This window comes from Thunnus maccoyii, chromosome 6, assembly GCF_910596095.1.
Source record: "Thunnus maccoyii chromosome 6, fThuMac1.1, whole genome shotgun sequence".
Taxonomy (NCBI): domain Eukaryota; kingdom Metazoa; phylum Chordata; class Actinopteri; order Scombriformes; family Scombridae; genus Thunnus; species Thunnus maccoyii.
Window position 1 is genome coordinate 26,449,050 of NC_056538.1, and position 21,406 is coordinate 26,470,455.

The 21,406-nt window shown below is 37.9% G+C and overlaps 1 protein-coding gene across 1 annotated transcript in view; it reads right to left on the reverse strand.

The window, feature by feature from the left end:
* cadm2b (cell adhesion molecule 2b) overlaps positions 1-21,406 on the reverse strand; it is a 161,138-nt gene that overhangs the window by 62,624 nt on the left and 77,108 nt on the right. The gene's annotated exons all lie outside the window — the stretch shown is intronic.

A 21,406-nucleotide genomic window follows, 5' to 3' on the forward strand; every position in this document is an offset into this window, starting at 1 on the left:
CAGTCGTAAAGAAGCCGAAGCTAAAAGATTGAGCTGCATTTTTTCTCAGTAATCCACCTCCAATGGGCCACTTTTGCACATAACACATGTCTTTGCATGACTTTTGTAGCCAAGCCAAATGTTCAATAGAAATAGTGATCATTTTGCTCATTACAGCGCCCATAGCTGAGGGTGGAATTAAGCCTTATGGAACGTACTATTTCTAACTTAAAAATAGGTCAATTTTAATTTGAAGTCTGCCGAAAGGACAAAAATGTTTACCTATAAAAATAGGTCACTTCTTGGTGATCCTTGAACAAACTCTTATCTGATGAGGAAACTGAGAAGACCAAGTATGCCATTCTACTATCTAATGGAAATTTCATTGTGTTTGACACTCATTAATCTTTCTGTATGCTCCCAAGCCCGCGCCTCTTCCCATTTTCTCCTTACGTGGAAGTTATTAATCTCTGACTCCCTCTAAATTTAATAGTGTTGACAAAGTCAGACAGCATGAGAAGACTCTCCTTGCTGTGAACTGGAAATGCTCGCAAGCACATGGCAAGCATATCAAGATATTCTATCTGAAAAGTATAAGGCTTTGACATTCCTAAGAGGGCTTTCACTGAAAATCAATAGCAGCGCGCATAACAACACACTAATTCCCCGTAAGAATGTCAATGTGCTTAACACATATATCGCATGGTTAAATGCCTGAGTGCATTCATTACATTCAACACAATCACATATGTGTTTAATATGACTATATGACCTGAAAGTTACAGCATTTATTATAATAAAATGAAAACAAAAGTCCATACTATGTATAGTTTAATAAAACTTACTGAGCGTAATCATCTCTCTAAAGAATACAATTCTTAGAACATGACAGAGAGGTCTTGAAGCTGCTTCACTGTAAACAGACTGGATTTCAGTTTGCACAACGTCATTTATTAGTCGCATTTCAGGGTCTCATATATTTGCTTAATCGTAATGACCAACTGACTCTCAGAACATTAACCTGTAATGACTTTTCCTGGGAGCAGAATCATCCTTGTGATACATAACTGTTCTAAACAAAGCATTTCTCAGGTGATTTTATTTATCATCAACAACACTCTACTGTAACGCTGACAGGTAGTTACACTATCAGTGACTCGGAAGCAGTGCAAGGGTAAAATGATATATTAGCTCGGACAGGCAACATATGGAGCTAATCAACACTTAACAAAAGGAGGATAAAACAATATGTCACTATATGTTTAATATACTCTGATTGCAAAGTTTAGTCATAGTTACCAAGTTGTTTCCAGTTGTTTAATGTAGCACCAATGACACCATGCCCACCAATTTTTCATGACCAAAGGTTTTTATATATATATATATATATATTTATATATATATATATATATATATGTAAAACATGTACATATAATTGCTATTATGTTGTAGTTTGAGAACATTTTGTTAATTTGGATTCCTGTAAAAAAAATTAAAAAGCACACCATCATTATATCACTTCAGGAATATATTAAAACATCCTTAAAACTAGATTTTTTTTTTATTTAAAAAAACAGTCCTGATTCTCTGCCCCCTCCTTGAGATTAAAAATATAACTTGTCTATACGACCAAGACAGAAAATGGCATTGATTAATTCATAAAATGAATCTTGAAATAATATGAGAGCTTCCTTTCAAGATTAAACTATTCTGAAAAATGACTAACAAGGTCTAATGAATGTTGATTATTCATCAAGTTCAGTTTATACATATGCGCATATTACATTCAAATGAAGATTATGCAAAACATTATACGACCCAGTACAAAGTAAACAATGCACAGGGAACAATAGACTACCTAGCTTTGTCTAACAACCTCAGTGAAGAGGAGGAGAACTCCTTGAAAGAACAGAAAAATAGAAGGAACCATGTGTAGGATTAACAAGGATCTCACTCCAGATGAATGAGTGCAATATGTGCCGGAACAAAACAATAAAATGGATAATAGCATGTCAATGACAATGAGATAAGAAAGCAATAAGAAAAAGAGAAACACAACAAGGCAGAAAGATGGGACTATGGCCAGTTTGGCCACCAGAGGAATAAATATGGAGCAGTCAGGCTGCTTGTTAGCTGTATTTGCATTGTGGAAAGCTCAAAGTGCAACGGAATGAAGTGCATTCATTTATCTGTCAGACTTATTTCTGAAGTGGGATGCAGGCCTGTAACAAAGCAATAGCCGCTGGTCCCTGTGGTGATTAGTTTAACCGACCACTGAGAGGTTTGTCCTCTAACACAGTGAGAGTTGGCCTCTATCCCTCAGCTGGCCATCACTGGGGTCACTGCGCTCCCTCTGCCAGTGTCACACAACAAACTCTCCTGGGACAACACGTTTGTAAGTAACCCTTTGACAGGGAAGCACTTCATCATATTCAGCTCACACCTACATACTCACAGGTGGAATCACAAGGTAGTTTTAAAAGCTGCTCTGGGTAACTGTGTATGTTGGCAGCCCTTTTATGTCAGGTAACAGAAATTTTGGGCTTCCATACCCAGAAATGTTGTGCGAGCATGTCAGACCTCTGCATGCTGGTTGGAGCTAATTTCATATGGGCTAAATAGAGCAAGTTTTGTATTTTGATCTTGTTTTAATATAGACCTACATAAGCATTATTTTCATCATCAATTAATCTGTTAATATTTCTTTTTATTCATTGTTTAGTCTAAATGTAGAAAAATGTCCATCACTCTTTCATAGAGCCCCAGGTAACATAAATTAGTAGTTTCATCCAACCAATGTATCAAAATCCAGCAATGGTACAATTGTTTATACCAAAACTAGAATTTAATTAAAGAAAATATGGATAAAATGTGGTATCTCATTTAGAGATATCAGGATTTTTAAAATCCCATTCATGATACTTATAAGAGAGCAACAAAGTATTTTATAGAAGAAAAGCTCATAATTGAAAATCCATATTTGTGTGTGTGTTTACGTGTGTCAGTAGCAACAGGTCAACACAAAGCTGTTGGTAGTAACAGACAAGTGAAAGTTTGGGAACTGTAATCTATTGAGCATGAGGTGATACAGCTGGTAAAGTTCAACAGACATAATATCCCCTCGCCTGTGTCCAGAGTTTTGTGAATAATTTAGTCTTTAGTGGATTATTGATGAGGCTGAGCTGTAAGAAACGATGAGTGCCTCCAGCTTTTTACAGCGATAATACCGAATGAATTACTCGATTAAAAGAACTAACTCCTCCATATACAGCAGCGACTCCCATCGGAGCAACACAAGCATGTTTTCCTTATTCCTGGCAGCACATCCCGCTGCAGGGGCTTGAATCTCTGCTGCTGGCCCAATAAAAACACCACAATTTAAACACATTTCTAGAGCACTGTGAAATGTAGCATTACAGGCACACATATTGTACCTCCTGACAATGCCCCAAACCAATTCCTTCTTCAATTTTCTCATCTTGTCTCTACTGTGTTTCAATCGGAGCACTTCATGTAACAAAAGCCTGCGAGTGTCCCTCCAGTTAGAGTAACACAAGCATGGGAAGGCGAGCCATAGAGTAATTGAGAAACCTTGATTTCACACAGCTGTGTCATGGTGTAGCCATGGTGTGATGAAAAAGACCTACTCAGCTTTTCATGTCACACTAGTATTGTATAAATAAATGCAACATACAATCCTTGTACACGGTAATGGAGGATGTCAGTAAAACCTGACCTGCCCATAAAACATAAAGGGATTATTCTTGTCATTTTCTTCAACTCTTATCCCGGGATCAGAGCAGTACAATTTCAAAACAATAAAAACAGTAGTTACTTGTTGATCTTCTTTAAAACATCACAGCACTGTAATGTAACTACTATTTCATCATTTTACAGTTTCTAAAAAAATACATTGTGATTGTAAATATCTATAAATTCTGTTAATAGTAGACACCAGCTTATTCAGCGTGAAGCAGTTTGAAGCAGCTTTGTTACACAAGATCTACTGCTGCTTTGCAAGTCTGACCAATGCAAACCTGCAGAAGGCACTCTGTCACATACATTTTGGTTTTGTAATAGATTTTTTATCTGTTATTTTTGGGTGCATTTTATGCCTCTATTAAACAGTGATAATGGAGAGATGATGAGGAAAATGAGGGTGAGAGAGATGCAACAAAGGTCAACAAAGGTAATGTCTAAGCCACTGTGGCACCGCACTTTTGTCCCACATTGACAGGGTATTGTTATTATTAGTACTGTTGTTTTTGGCTGGTACTTTTAGGTACAGTATATGCCAATAAGCCTGAAGCTGAACTTGCTATTTTTATCTGTTCACTTCACTTTTCATGTTCACTCCATTTTACATCTCCCAAGAGCCGTTCAAAAATCTGATGATGCTCAGATTAATCACAGCCAAGAGACTAATTCCAACAAACTAGTAATCCACCTCAGGAAGTACTGAGTTAAGGAGGGATTTCCAGAGTGGTCTCAATCACAAATATAGAAAATACTGAGTTTTTTCAACAATATATGATATTTTTTAATATTAAAGGCCTATATGCCTTGCCCTCCTTTCTCCAAATCATACACGAGACATACATTTAACAAGCATTTAACCTGTTGGACCGATTCATATGAGACAGCTATCACAGGTTAATCTCTGATTGTCACCATCTGCAAAGTCCAGTTTGCAGTGTAGTTTCATATACCTCTGCTAAACAGTGAGTCCCTCAAACTAAATGACAAAACATGTCAGTGGTCCACACACTCCAGTATGACAGATAGAAGTGTTTTGTGATCTGACACCCCTATCGGCACAGCTTCATCATTTTGTGACTTTAGAATTATAAGTTTCTATCTGTATTCTGAGTGGTTTTGAGACATTGAGGTTCAAAGTTTTGACACCTAGTTAGCAAAACTGAGTTACAGTATAGTTCTCTTTTATTTGTCAAAATAACAGACACTCTTAATGTAGGGTGAATTAGAGTAATGTGGGATCATTTCTGCAATTGGCACTTCAGCAATATATTTTGATATGAAGCCAATACATTATATCCGCAACCAATACCATTCTGAAATCCCCAAGATGTTTTCTAATCATATCAGAAAAGAAAATGCAAATATCACACTTGGAATAGAAATGGCAAATATAAAAGTATCCCTTTTTCCAAATTGTCCCAGATTAAGTACATTTCCTAATGTGGGATATTTCAGGCTGAAATCTGGGACATTCATTGGGAGGCTGAAAAGCCCATGCTAAAAGGTCTAAATCACCTTAATTCATACAATAAAAATGTCTTTGGTCAGTAACACTGAAGGCCAAAGTGCAACTTTGAGAACTTTTCAGTTGGGATTATAAAGTTCTCTCTGCTGAGGCTTCACAGAAAGCTGTGATTTTGTTGAAAAAAAAGTAGACAGATTAGTTGTATCTCGCTATCTCTCTATATAAAGCAATGAATCTCCGTCTGTCTGTCTGTATGTTTGTCCTTCACATATCTCGAGAACCATTCATCTTATCTATTTCATACCTGGCAGGTGGATTGCCGGGGAATCAAGGAAATGCAATGTCGATGTTAAGTTGTTTAAATGAGTGGCTCTTGAGAAATATATAAAAAATACCTCATAAACAACATTGATTTGCTTCTTCTTCTGCCCTTGGCGTTAACGAGCGGAAATACAGACAGCACCACTCTGCCATTGCAACCCACATTGTGGTCAGAGGTGGGATTACAACCGTTGTGATAAGAACTACCATAGAGAATGAATTGAAAAAGTTTAGATAGTTAAGCTCTATCCCCGTTCCTTATGCATGGGAACTTTGTATGTATGTTAAAGGCAAAGTGCAGGATGTCTCAGGCACGTTTTGAACAGGCACTACAGTTCATCTGATCAACTTCAGCTCAATTCAAAATTGTAGTCTCTAGATATTCAGCATGTGAGGCATTTAGGGAGCATCGGTAAATTGTAGCATCTACCAATCGTCTGCATGAAAGGTATTTAGGGAATGGACACTGTTCTCTCTAGGTAATGAGAAATTGGTCCATTCCAAACAGGCACATTTTGAGCAGGCACTGCACTAGTTTTGTTTAAAAACACAAAATCAATGTATGAGCTACTTCAGGGAGTTATGATTTGAGATATTTTGGCACACACAAAATTTAGTTGCTTGTTTTAAATGACTACATTTGGTTTTCATTGGCAGATTTGAACTAATATTACAGTTCTTGAAGTTTCACCAACAACAATCAAGAAAATGTTTCTCCATTAATGTGCTAATATTTTCTCTCCTTGCTGTATTTGTTCAAGTCTCTGTCTTCATTTCAGAGCATTTCTTGTCTTTTTCTTCTCCAAACTTTTTTTTATAACTAATAATAATCCAATAACTATTTTTTGACAAAAATGTCAGATGGAGCCTTATAATTCTAAGGTCACAGTTTGTCTGTGCCTTCCAAAACCATTACAAATCCCTGTTGAAATGTTTTATGATGTGACAACGCTATGGTTACAGTCTGGTTAGGTTCAGACACAAAAACGACCTGGGGTTGCTTTGTTAAGATTAGGAAAACATTGTGGTTTGGATTAAAATTATTACTCCATTAAGGTCACAGGTCCTTCATCAGCATGGTTACGATAACAACCACATGGTTAAGGTTAGGAAAAGATTGTGGTCATGGTCAAAAGAAACAAATTGATTCATAGTTGGAAATGGGAAACAGTAGTCTCCCAAGTTAAATCTTATGTTTTGTTGACCCATCCATCTGCCCCAGACTCCTCCCTACATTGTTGTTGCTCTGTCATAACGTCACCTCATTTCCTCCTTTGCTCCCTTCATAATTACCACAGTCACTAGAGGGCTTTGTCACTCGAATGTAAATGTAATTTTGGGGCACTTGGTTAAAACGACTGATTTTGTTGTTTTTCTTGGAAGTCTCCTGCTAAACCAACATAATTATATTCATTTCATAATTACATTCATTTCAGTTTCACTTGTCTCCTTGTGTCGGAAAACTCATAGTTGCTCTCTCTTATGTGCAATGACCTATTCAGATAAATTAGCGATGCAAGTTTGACCCACATCACTATGTTGGTCTAAATGGGGTCATAGACACTGCTATGATTGGAGCAAGTGACACAGACCTGGCTAAAGATGTGTATTAGGCTCAGACACACTACATAGCACTTCATGTATACATGCAAATAGCAGCAGTGTTTGTGTCCACATCCACAAATTAGAAACTTTTAAGACCAATATTATGTATATAAGACATTATGTTCAGAGTGGGTAAAGAATTTGGTTCTGCTGGGATTAATAATTAAGTTATAATCATTACCTTATACTCAGTAAGCTTTTTAACTGACAGCACCACCATTTTAATACCAGCAAGCATTTAAATGTGCCCATACGTAACTGCCAGTATATATGCCACCTTAAACATGATGCCTATTGACATCATCATTGTTGAAGAAGTTGTTTAAACTCACAGCTATGGTAGAAACACTGCCCTTTGTTTAATTCATGGACATGATTTTGAAGAAGTAGCGTGTGTGCAGCCATTAATCATACTGGCGAGAACAGGAGTCATGGCTTTCAGACTGGAGACAGATTGATGTCGAGATGAAGCTCAAGCCTTTGCCATGATGTGGAAGACTGTGATGTCTGTTACCTCTCTTTTCTTTTTGTTTTCTTCTACACCATTCTGTCCATAGCAGCCTTGAACTTTATCATGGCACTTAAATCAAATCTTTGTTTTTGCTTCAGGCACAACCTTTTAAGATTTACAATTTCAATGGTCCATTCGACACAAAATTGCCTTTTCAACAGAGGATGTAATAAGATGTTTTCAGTACAGCAACATGAAAGATTCAGACCTGCAATTTAATATGAAAAGACACAAGCTAACTCCTGTCTGGTAGCTGTACTCCCTGCACCCTCTAAAAAAACTTTAAACAGGCCACAATATTGAGCTTAATTATACAGGTATACTATACAATAAACTCCTGTTTTTGTGGGAGTCATGATAAGGTAAACACACCATAACAAAGACAACCACAGTGCCTGCAGTTCCTCTATCATTCAGTATTACCTGCAAGATGGTTTATGGTGTGCAGGCCATGTGGTGCCTGACACCATGCCATGAGGATACGCCTCAGTCCAGCTGAACTGTATTTGATATGAACTGAGATGTTTCAAAGTGATTTTGGAGTGTCCATCTCTACTCTCCACTCTATTAGAAATCAAATTTCCTTGTGTTACAGAAAATTGCTTGACATTATGTGGCTGCACCGATGGCTTGCAGCAGCCTTGTGCATGCAGATGAAGGTCCCTGCTTAAGGCAATCCGGGACTCAAACCTGTTAAGTCTTTATCTGCCTACCCCCAGCATAATGGCAGGCCTGCACACACCACTCCTCTGGCTTCAGTCTAGCATGATGGGGACACTGTCAGACTTCATATCTTCATATGGCACACAAGGGAAATGCATAATTCCAAACCCAATTTTACAATCAATGTGTAACAATAACGTTGGGAACAAGGTTTATCATAAGTTTAAATGAGAAATACCTACACATTATGCTGACATTTCCACCATTTGATTTGATAAAACGATAATATTCCAATCATTTCTGAGATGAGAATTTGCTTTTTTTCCCCCTCTACACTAAGCACCCGATTCATACCTTGACTAAAGCACTGCACAGTTGGGATGTGCAGGACTGCATATGTTAATGCAGTCTAAATTTGGCCCTAAAATGGCAATAAGCAGGGTGCTTTATTTGCTGGATGACTACAAGTACAAGTACAAGGTTTTAATGTTGCAGAAATTACACTCTATGAGCATATTTAGGCAATTGTGTGTCACGAATTGGTTCCAGGGACGACCATTTATATTCAAAACATAACCTAATAGTTAAAAAAGCAATGTTAAGAGAGATGTGATGAACAGCAGGAGGGAATGACACATGCAAAAAATACTGTACTTTGCTGTACATCTTCTCATCACATAGTGTGGTTCTGAAGAATAAAAAAAGACCTAAAATTCAGTGTTTACAGTTCTCTTGGTGTTTACATGAAGTTAAAACCCTGCATGATGCCTGACAGTTATCTTGGGCCCAGTTCCAAACTTTTTAGATATTTTTCCCAGTAATGTGTTGTCATGGAAAATGTTTAAGAGTAATTGTTTTTCTGCAAAGAGGATTTCAAGCTGTGAAAAACTGATAATGTTCACTTGGAGCAAATACATGTCACATTTACTGAATGAAGTGTTTCTCACCAATAAAAAATGAGATTCAATGCTATTTATGGAAATCCTATAGAGCCTCCCTGGGGTCAGCTGAAAAAAAAAAAATCCAGGTGTAAATCTGTACTCTTGGTTTATAAACTGTACTCTTGGATTCATAATCCGTGCCCTTGAATTACGAATCCATGCCCACAGTTTTGTAAACTGTGCATTCCGATTTGCAATTCATGTGCTCAAATGTAATTGATTGTAAAATGGGAAGTTGCTCATTTAATTTTACATTTCCATGAATATGTGGCTCAGGATATTTAATATGAAATCATCATCTTTCATAAAACATATTCCTCCTCAATTAATATTGAGCCACGTCCTCCAATAAAGCACTCCAACGTGTGTGTATGTGTATGTGTGTGTGTGTGTGTGTTTGGGGGGTCTTTTCTCTCTTAATCAGTTTGAAATAAGTAACGTTTTTCTAACAGGTAATGCAAATGACTGGCTTCATCTCCATAGCAATGTAGCCTTTCACTATTCAAAACTGACAAAAAAATCTGTGGGCATGGATTCGTAATTCTAGGGAACAGATTATGTATCTGAGAGCAGTTTATAACCTGTGCACACATATTTCTAAACCGAGAGTACTGATTTACACATGGATCTTTTTTTTTCAGCCGACCCTAAAATCCTATTGAGTGAAGTTAAATGCATTTTTGAATGAACTGTTGGGTCAAGCTTCTTCACTTTGATTTGTAACTGGTCTGTCATGTCAGGCCTGCATACACCTCTCCTGCCTCAGAGGTAGAAAAACAGACAGAAATGGAGGGAGAAATGGAGGATGAAGCGGAGTTGACGTTCTCAAGGTCATTACATGCCAGAAAAAAGGGAGAAAGCAGGTTGTCATTGGTGACGAACCCTTCAACTAAATGTAATTCATACAAATGTCTGCAGGGAAACTATGGATAGTACTATGTCATACTTAACCACATGTGAGGCACACTTACACACACACTCACTTCATCACCGTCCTGGCATATCAGTCTCTTATCTTTCAAAACACACCCATAGTTGTGTTGCATGTCCCAGTGATGGAATTCTAAAGAAGGTCAACCTCTGGAGAGTACTTTCGGTCACAAAGATAATCCACTTTGATGAATCTGTTCACATTTTCAAAGTGTCATCCTTAAAGCCTTTTGGAGGCATGACTTCCACCTTGATATGAAATAGATGCTTCATAAATCACCTCAGCTTGCAAACATTGTTGTGCTTTACAACACATCAACCTGAATTGAAAACTTGTTGAGAATGACAACATGATGTGTTGTAGATGTTACAATGAGGGTCACTTATTGTAACACAGTAGGTCAAGAACAAAATTCAACCTAACACTGCAGCCAAAATACTGACTTTGTTATCTAACATTGACAATAATATTTGGTATTAAGCAACAGAACTCAGGTACTGAAATCAAAAGTTGACCAAGAAAAACAAACTTTTGTATTAAAAAACTTTTTTGCACTGAAAAGTTTTTTATTGGCATCAAACAACACCAATATCTGAGGAATACTCTGTTTTCAGTATGCAATTCTAATTATTTTATATTGACTTATTTTTTGCATTTAGTTTTTTTTAAATGACAGACTTTTTTTCAGTGACAGTCTTTCAGTGTTTCTCTTTTAGGCTGATGTTTATTTTGTTTGTTTTTTTACTGAAGGTTTTCCAGTAACCATCTTCTGTCAGTCCTTTGGCATGGAGAGAAGGAATTTGAGGGGAGGGGTAGATGATTACCATAAACTCTACATAATGAGGAGGGAACATCAATCTGGTTGACCTCCTCTGACGCCTTGTACACGTTGACTTTTTCATGGGGGAAAAGTTCATAATCACCGTCTCCTTGTTCCGCCTTCTATTTGACAGCACAGCTGAGCTTTCACACAAACAACATGGTGAATGAGAAGGTTGTAGCAATTGTGAGGCTCCCAGGTGAGTTTACATGCCTCTTTCCAAGAAGTAAAGACGAGAGGAACCATCACTGAAAGTTTCTCAGCTGTGTTGGCTCAGTTGATAGAAAGGCACATTGTCATCCGGTCTCTACCATACTCAGGGTCACAGTGTACTGTGTACAAATTTAAAGCTAACTTTTCAATCATGGTCCTGACAGATTCAAATGCAAACTACTGATACCAAGTCATTGATGCTGGGTTGCCTGTGGCAAGGGGAGTGATGCTGATACACTGTGAATCTGCCTTTGGACAGAGACTCCCGGGCTGCAACACCCACTCTTATTCCTGCAGATAAAGAGCTGTGTCCATCCATCAGTGATGAGGCCTTCCACTTGAGAGTAAACCTGATATGGCCCTACTCTAGTCAGTACCTTCCAAGACCAATTTGCATTGTTAAGTACTGACTATCAAGGGTTTCTCCACATTTTTGGCATCTCAATAGAGTGCTTGGCAAAGAGTACTTTTCCTCCACCCTTCAAAGTTGCATGTCTGCATGAAGGTCATGTGTCATCCACAGGAGGCCTGCCCTGGAGCCACCAGGAATAGAGTTGAGCAAGGCAGGTGGTAACCTGTCCAATGTCACCAGGGCAGGTGCCAACAAACAGTGCGACCAGGCAGGTGCTTGAGGCAAGAGGGAAGCTGACCAGCTGACCAGGGCCAGGTCCCTCTGCAAAGTGAATTGAAATATGACCTCTTTCTGCTCAACAGTCCTTTTATGGATGTTTTTACAGAGCTATAATTATTATTATCATCACATTCTCTCTATTTGTTTTATTTTACAGGAATAGATATAAAATTCATGCAGAGGAAAACTATTTATCAGGCTATATTAATCTCTTCTCCTTCTTTCTTATCCCTTATCTCTACTATGACCTCTCTGCTCTCCACTTCCAAAAGAATGACTGTGCATATAGCCAAGTTCCTAAAAAGTTAATAGAAGGAAAGAGAAGACAACAATCTCTCATCTACAATACCTAAAAAGTTAACATGAACTCATTGCCTATCATCCTATGTTAAACAACTAATTTAACTAATGGAACCTCATTAAATTACACCATATTCCAAATAAGTCTGAACTAATGGATCTCTTCTATGACAGATACTTCTATTGAAATCACAACATCTTAACCAGATAACATTATAAAAAAACATATTGTTGTCTCTGTTTACATTGTGCCTTAAATGGAGTGGCCTGGTATACAGTAAAGAGAGCAGAGGCCTCAATTCGACTGACGCCTTATTAACATTTTTACTTTTCTGTATTCTTTACCATAATTAAAATGACATCAAAAATCGGAGACTGTTGTGGTCTGTCAATGCTCCATTAAGTCAATGCTTTATTGACTTAATATTTTTACTTATATTGTTTAGTATGTGAGGTTAGTGTCTCTGTAATGTTGTTTAACTGGACCCAAGCGCAGAGAACCCACTACAAAGGTAATGTCTGACTTCAAATATTTCTTTTCTTTGATCAGGTCAATACAAAAAAAGAAAGTCTAATGCCAGAATGAACAGGTAAATAAAAACAGAATTGGCCGCAGACAAAGGCAGTGAGCTAACTGAATGACTCTCTAAATGATATGGAAGTAGAGGGAGCTTGGTGTTGGTGTCTCCAATATACAGCAACCAAGATTTTGGTAGATATAGTGAGCTTGGCATGTGAGACAAATTATTACGCTGATCAGACTATAAAGAAAACTATTGGCCATTCCACTGGCTGGATTCCTGCCTGTCAATGCGAATGTCAGGGAATGCCCAGGGCAGCATCTGATTCATAACCCTGGACAGCGGTCATGACAATGAGTAAAGCTCTATGGCTATGAAACATTGTGTTAGTATGTCACAAATATTACATTGTACTTACTTAACATGTCCATGTGAAAAGAAAGATAGAAACCAAAACAAGTAAGGCAATTGATATAAAAATATATATATTTTTAGGCCATATTTCATTGGTAAAATATGGACAAGGAGCATTGCTAAATTCAAAGATACAGTATCTCTTATACTGAACTGAAACGGGAAGGATGCAAAACATTCACCCAAATTGTTCTGCACAGCTGCACTCGCAGGCCCGGTGACTGATGATGATTGATAATGATTTTACACATACCTTATCTATAGAAAGAAAAAAAAAAAGTTTGACAATATAATCTTGCCTCAAGGTCCACTTACTATCTCCTTTAAGAGCTTTAACTGCATCTACATTTCATCTCCTCAGCAGTGGATAAAGCTGGCAAGCAAGTGCTGAGTTAAGATTATGTTGTCAAGCTACTATTTCTAAGAATATATTTTCACCAGCTGAAGGTCCTCAACTGGTCCAGAATGCAGCTGCTAGAGTCCTCACAAGGTCTAAAAAGTTGGATCTTATAACACTGGTACAGATGCGTCTGCATTGGCTACCGGTTCATGCAAGAGCTGATTTCAAAATCCTCCTTTTTACCGATAAGGCTTCAAATGTATCTCCAGCCTTATTGCTCCATATACTCCATCCTGTCCTTTATGTTCCCTTGGTGCTAGTTGCTTAATTGTTCCTTGATTCAATAAGAACACTTTTGGTGGTCAAGCTTTGCCCACCAAGCTCCATTTCTCTGGAATAATCTATCACTGCACATGTGGGAGGCAAGCTCTGTTAATACTTTCAAATCCAGGCTGAAAACACATCTTTTTTTTCTGTTTACTATGACCTTTCCTATTTTCATCGGCTGGGAACCCAAATCACTGTTTTCCTCCATGACATGTAGCTACCCCAACCCAGTTGGGGTTATATGATCTCTGTTTTAAAATTACTAACCTAAACCTTGTTGTAATACTAACATTACTACCTATGTATGCGTGTGTGAGTGCGTGTATATGTGTGCGTACTTTTACAATATATATATGTAATGTATGTAATATCATGTGCTTCTTTTTTCTGTTGTCATTTTTATTGACTTGTAAAGACACTCTCTTGGTGATGTGCACTTAAAAAATACACTAGGTAAAGCACAGTGTGTTTATGTTCAACAGCCTGCAGTATTAAAAAGTCTTTATAGAATTCAAAAATTCTGTTCTGTGAAAGTAACACTTTCAAATATTTAAAATATAAAACAACATAGACTTTGACTTTGAGGGCACCAATGACACACAATTGTAATAATGTCCATTATTATACTAAAATCACTGAAATGGCAATTTTATGGCAAGGAGATTTGTGTAAAGAGTTGTATTTACAAAAAAAGGTAAACTGCATAAGCCAATTCACAAAGGCGCATGGCCAAAACAAGATCTATTGACTGCCACAGTCACAGCCCATGACTGTGGGGTTTTTCATGCTCTCTCTTTACCTATTGTGTTTATTGGATTTTTTAATTTGAAGTGGTCCTTGAAGGTAAGGAGCCCAAATAAAACTCCTGTTCAATTTTCTGAAACATTTTTTGAGTGGCAGCCGGTGAAGAAACATCTATCCACTGAACATATCAACTTCAACTCTAAGAGAAGAACACATTTACCTAAACACCAAAGTTAATACAAATTGAATTTCAGGATGAACTTACACTAAAGCCTGGGTCAATAAGGGGTTGGTTCTTCAGCTGTACTCTCACTCTACTTTCACTTTCTTTACAAGTAAAAACAGCTAAAGATTTGTCACCAGGCATTTGGCAAACAGTCCATTTTATCATTTGCCTCATATTGTGCCTGTTTGGAGTCACTCTGCACAGCCTTCAGAAGCTGCTGCTGCAGGAAATTAAGAGGAGGCAGGCTGGTTGGATCCATAATGCCTGTTACCAGGTCTCACCTGACCACAACAGGGTTCAGCTGCAGCTGAACCAGCAGCTGGTCAAAGGACTGTGCCAGTAGAAACAGAAACATGGTTCATAGTGGTGGTGGAGGTCTTTTCCTTCCAATGAAGAGCACAGCGTAATGGAATTCAAATCAAGTCTGTTTATATGTCCTTTTATCCAACACGTCTCATGTCTATTCATACCATGCATGACACATTAAATTATATGTGTCATGTACCCTAATGCCATGTCATACATATATTTTAAAAAATACTGCATCGTCCCATTAGCAAAAGGTGCTAATTACCAATACTTAATAACTAACCTTTTCTGTAGAGTGATTGTTCAGTTGTCTTTGGTGTTTAGGTAAATCTTTAACCTTTTAATATCAAAATCATGACGACATGACTGGTCACACTCTGCTTTTATTATTTATTTGCTGTGCCATGCTATTGTGTTTTTATGGTCTTATCTAAATTTTATGTATTCTATTCTACATCTTATTTATTTTCTTTTGGTCCTCATAATTATGTCTGTGATTTTATTTGTTTTTATTAATAGTAATTGAGACAATACAAAATACAATACAAAAAATACAGTAAATCAATCAAGACTGTAAATACATGGCCGTGCAAGTTCTCTGGATTTTGTTGGAAGTCATCAGCAGAAATAACAGAGGTAGGTTGAGGGAAAGTGACATCAAAAAAACCTTTAGCATGTACATAATATTGAGGATAAGGAATAATATAGGCTATGTGTAGATAGTATCGACAGGTAGATTAACATTAAAAGTTTCTATTTGTAGTACAGGTATCATTTTTAATCTTTATGTACCTTTTTGTCATCATTTCTGATACTTTGTTAAAATTCTCACAACAAAAACAACTCCAAAAACAAGGCAGTTCAGATGGTTTCTCTGAATTAAGACATTTCTAATGTACTGTATTTGCTTCTTGAAAAGATGGTACTGCTCAACACCATCATAACAAATTAACCTAATGAAACTAATAGCTTCATTCATGTCAATGCTTTACAGCATTAGGCTAAGTAATGGAATTAACAGCTACTATGGCCCCAGTCTAAAATCCATTAGTCATGCTTATTGTGCTACCATCAATTTTAATATTATTATAATTGAATATTACGACACAATATTTCCATAAACTATTGGTGAATAACAAATGTGTCACTGCAATGGAGGTGTTTTAACTAAAAGAGGACAAATAATATTGCACTACTATAACAAAAAACATTTTTTGTTTGTTTGTTTTTTTAAATGGATCAAAATCAATGCAGCAGAACCAGCAATATCGTCTTCATCCATGCTTTCTTCTTCCTTGTCAAAACGTGGTGCCTACATTACCCATGATACAACTCAACCAGTTCTTAGTTGGAGATTCGGGTGTGTTATGCTGTGTGGTAGCGATCGTTCTACCATTTAAAACCATTTTAATCAAACTGCTCGAAGGCGTCTACAGTATACTGGTGTGGTAATGTAACATGGTTTCATGAGGAGGACACCAGCCTGTTTTATGGTCTCTGCTGAATGCTGTTAGGGATATGTAACTGTTCACTGATAAAAGATAAGCATGACCAAACAGTTTTTGGTTTTTTTTTGTTTTGTCTTTTTGACTCATGGCAGGACTCAGTCACTGCTCTTTGCCAGCTGGCCAGAGTCTCTCTGAAACATGAATATGATTTTGGCATGCGGCAGCCTTCTTGTCTTTAATGGGAGTGTAAAATCAATTTTAGCCAGTTAGTGAAAAAACATTTTATTATTATTGCGGTCAGAGGTTGATTTTTTCCTTTTCTCTTCTTTTGGTTTCCTTTCTTTCTTATTGTTATTACCTTTCTTGTCCTCTTCCCTTTATATGTCTGCAAATGAGCAGACTGTAAAGGCTTAATCATTATTTTGAAATGAGAAAAAGCAATTTAATCCCAAAATACAAACTAATATCCAGAATTCACCCCACACAGTAATGATACAGTTTAAAGAATACAATTTATAATGTTTGAAGGAGCTGTAGAGTTAGGCCAACAAAAGGCAATTTGTGTAAGAAATTGAAGCCTTTCATGGATTTTATTTTTATTTCCCCCTCAGTGTCACTGTCAGTGTGACTGCACCTTTCATAAGTGTGAGAAATCAAATTCATTCATAACTAGCACTTATTGTTGTGAAACTTGCTGGCACATTATCTAGCAACATGATCAATACTTGAGTGGGATGATGACTTAATGTTACTTAATGTCACTGCTTTGATAACATACAGAGCAAATGTTATTTCCCTCTCTTTTCAGAGTAATCAAGTAACCTCAGCACTGATACAGGCCAGTCAAGTCAAGAGCAATCAAGACTTCGGTGAAGGCAGCTCGGGGAAAAGAGATGAGAGGGGAGGGGAACAGTGGGACTAACAACCACCACGACTGGAGACACGCCCTGCTGTGGATGAGACGATGTGTCTGCTGGAAATGAGCCAGTAGACACACTGAGTGCAGTCCCCAGACTGGTTCTGAGGCAGAGTATGTGGGATTTCACTTTCTTTTGACACCAGGCACAGCGCGGGTTCTGGCAACACAGCAACCACTTGGCCGACAGTGGGAAATCCAAGGAAACTGCTCGCCTAGCAAACATCACTGCCGACAGGGTCATTCCCAGTAGCTCAGTTCCCAGTGCCATAATTTACTCTTAATCCCTAAAAGACTCCCTCTTACCCTTCTAAAACAACACACAATATCTAAGCAGAGCCACAAGAGAGTGAAAACACAAGCCTCATGTTTAGCTTTATAAGGCCTATAATGTTTACTCCTGGATTTACTGCAATAAAGGACACAATTTGAGAGAGAGAGAGATAAGCAGAGGCAAAGAGAGCAACAGAGAGAAGCATGGCACAAAAAACAAAACACGTCCTCATAATTAAACAACCACATTGTACCATGCACTCCACAACAACCCATAGGAGGGTTTTCTAATACGCTGCCTCTATCAGTTTCCAAAACCATTACAAATTACTGTTAGAAAATAATTATGTTTTACGCTGTAGTTAAGGTCTGGTTAGGTTAAGGCACAAAAACCACTTGGTTAGGGTTCAGGAAAGATCATGGTTTGGGTTAAAGTGATCACTTGAAACATGGTATGGGTTAAAGTTACTACTTCCGTAAAGTTAGGCTTCCCTTGTCATCATGGCAACAGTAAACACCACAACAATCGAGGTTTTTAAAAAAACTGTCCCAACTCACGATTATAAATGTGACACTCGAGGTTGGAAACAGGAATCAAACAGCGGTCTCCTGCAGCTAAGTCCACTTTCTGCCATATATCTATCTATATATGGAAATTTGTCACCATATATAGATGTCATCTAAACTGTGTACGGCCGCTGCATGGCATCTGTCACTTACACATAACTATAGGTCATTTTCCTTGGGAGGAGGGGCTGAAAAAACAAGATAGTTCAAAGAAGAGATTGTTTGAGTTTAAACAAGGCAATACTTAACCACATTCATCCCTATGGATACGCTGGATTATTCATGACACATCCACTGTGTAATTGTCAAAGTAGACTGCAGAATGCAGAACATGTACACACACTCAAATATGTATTCACTCAGAGGTGCAAAATCTCCCTCCATGGGCTACACATGTCACTCTGAGTCTTGCCAGGTTGGCATTTCAGGTGAGGACTGGATTTCTTTCATGTTTATTTCAGATGGATCAGGTTGATTTTTTTATGTCTTTTGGAACAAGTGTGATTGGGAACAGTCATTATTCCCATGCAGATACCTTTCTTAAAGGGCTGGTTCATGAATTTCACATTTATTTTTCAGGACAGAATTTTTTTTCTGCTTTTTTCTGCTACGGTTTTGAGATATCTGTCAAATTCGAACTCCAGTGTTGTGGAAGTTAATGGAGTTCTGTTTATCGTGCTCGCAGCAATGAGAAACGTCATTGTAAAATTGAATAACAAAATATATTTCACAAATACAATGTCCCCTTACTCTGGATAATCCAAAGACCTCTCTATAACAGTCCTTCTACAAACTCTAGCATATTCTGTAAATTATCTTGACTAATACAAACAGTGGGTTACTGAGAAATTGATTCTGCAAAGAGATGTTGCTGTTGAATTTTAATTAAATGCTATTACATTACATGTAATATAAATGTTATTATAAAAAAATGAATGCAATGCCATCATTTACCTGCATTTTATTGGGGTGGCGTCAGAAATCTCAAAATGTGTGCAAACTATCTATATGACTGGATACAACAGAGGTACATTGAGATTTTTTTAATTTAATAATAGTTTTTTCAATTTTTTTCAATGAACTCACCCTGGAGAAGAAAAACAGGTTTGAAAAGCACTACCTGTTTTATTAACTGTTTTCAAGGAGTTCTTATCTCTGGCTTCACTGCATTTCACTACCTATGAGGCATCTTCCCAGAGCACTGCCACACATTCTAATTAGTGAGTACACAGGCTGAGTGGGCCCTTTAAAAATAGCTTCCCTGTAGATTAGCATGTAAAAGTACAGAGCAAGAACAGTATTGTAAAAGGATATGGAATGCTCTTTGAGGACAAAAAAAAAAAAAAATGCAGCAGCTCTGCCTTTAAAATATAGGTATTCTTCACATTAATGTGCGAACAAAAACTACCAGTGCAAATATTATTGGAAGACAAAAGTGGGCCCATTAAAAATGTGCTTTAACAGGTAACTTAAATGGCTTCAAGGTACTAGAAACCCTGCAATCACACTTCAGAGGAGTAGACATTTCCTCATCTGTGACAAAACTTGAGTGTGCTGCAATTTAATGGATCAGAGTTCTGTGCATGGCAACAGATGGGTTCTAGCTGGCATTCCCCTCATTATTGAGCCTCCAAGCCCTCCTCTCTCGCATTGCCACCTGTCCAGCAGGTCTAATGTTATTCTCGCACCTGGGCAGGCCATCACAAGCTATCATCAAAGTTGTGCTCTGAGGGCATCCAGTCTTTCTGCAACATGTCACAGCGAATAGAAAGTGAAATGACACACATTCACCTTGAGACTGCACCATCCAAAGATAACAGTTACCGAAAAGAAAGAACTTGTAAAGCGTCTTCAACGGGAGATAGTTTTGAATAACCTGTGACTATTGAAAATAATGAATGGAAATTTCCCTCAGCTCACCGTGAGGGCACATCCGCATTTATTTTGTTGATTAACAGAATATGTATTTATTCAAACCACGTACTCACGCTAACCTAAACTTCCTCTTATCTCCAAGCAGGAGCAAAACTGTTCCAATCATGGGACGGAGCAGCTGACAATGATTCAAATGGGATAGAACAATGCTCTCAGAAGCAGCTGAGAGATCCATATGTATGAAGATAACCGTGGCATCAAACAGCTGAGTCCACTTGTTTACTTCTCTCCAAACAGGAAACTTATAAGGAGCTGGCCACGTCTGCCTTGCCTTCATGATTATTCCTGTATTTTGTCTAATGGACAGAATTGGAATGAGTCACCCAGCGAAGCATCTCTTTCTCTTTTGAATTCTTTTTAGTCCTTATTTGCCCTTGCAACATTTTCTACCTTTTTGCATTACTGTGGTGTTGTGACACTACTGTAATAAAAGTAAATTCAACATGTTATGGTTTTTCATAATATGTCGCTCAGCGATAAGGAGAGATTTACTGAATCCTTATGAAGTGGATGTGACCATCCTACTTATTGCTTTTTGGAGCTTGCACTGAAAGTAGCAGTGAATGCTGCTCATCCATCAAGTGTAATCTGTTGTTTTTGCCTAGATCGCTACAGATATCTTCAGCTAAGAACAAACACCTCAGCTGTCATCAGGGCTGTGTTTCACCATTTCAGTCTGTCCGCTTCAGACGATGCCTACAACGGGCAGAATCTTAGCCAAGAGTACGAGTGGAGAGTGACATAAGTTGTTGAGATGATAGCTTTGCAAACAGCTTTCACAATGTGTTGAACCATCAGTCCTTGCCTACGGACACAAGGTATGTGCCTTCACTGCTTTCATTAACATATCTCTAAAGCTACTCTCCAGCACAAGGTCTAGAAGTTGATTAAAGGCTTGTTTGCTTGGAGGCAGGAAGAACAAAGGTTTCACAGCACCGTACGGGGAGCACAGTATCTGCACGACTGCCATTAAAAACTGTAATATCGGTTTAGCCTCCCGGACTCCAGCCATCAATAAGAAGGTCTTCATGACTGACAAAGGCAAACAGGCAAACAGCAAACAGCTCACAGGCACAATCCCACCTGATAAAGCCCATAACCTCATTCACTCTTCACTGGAGGAGTTAATCGAGTCGGGCTGACATCATGAACTGAGATAATGCCAATAAATACCATTTTCTCACTCCATGTTCGATAATTATAGCTCTCTAATCCACCAATTGCCTGGGTCTAAGGGTGAAGACACC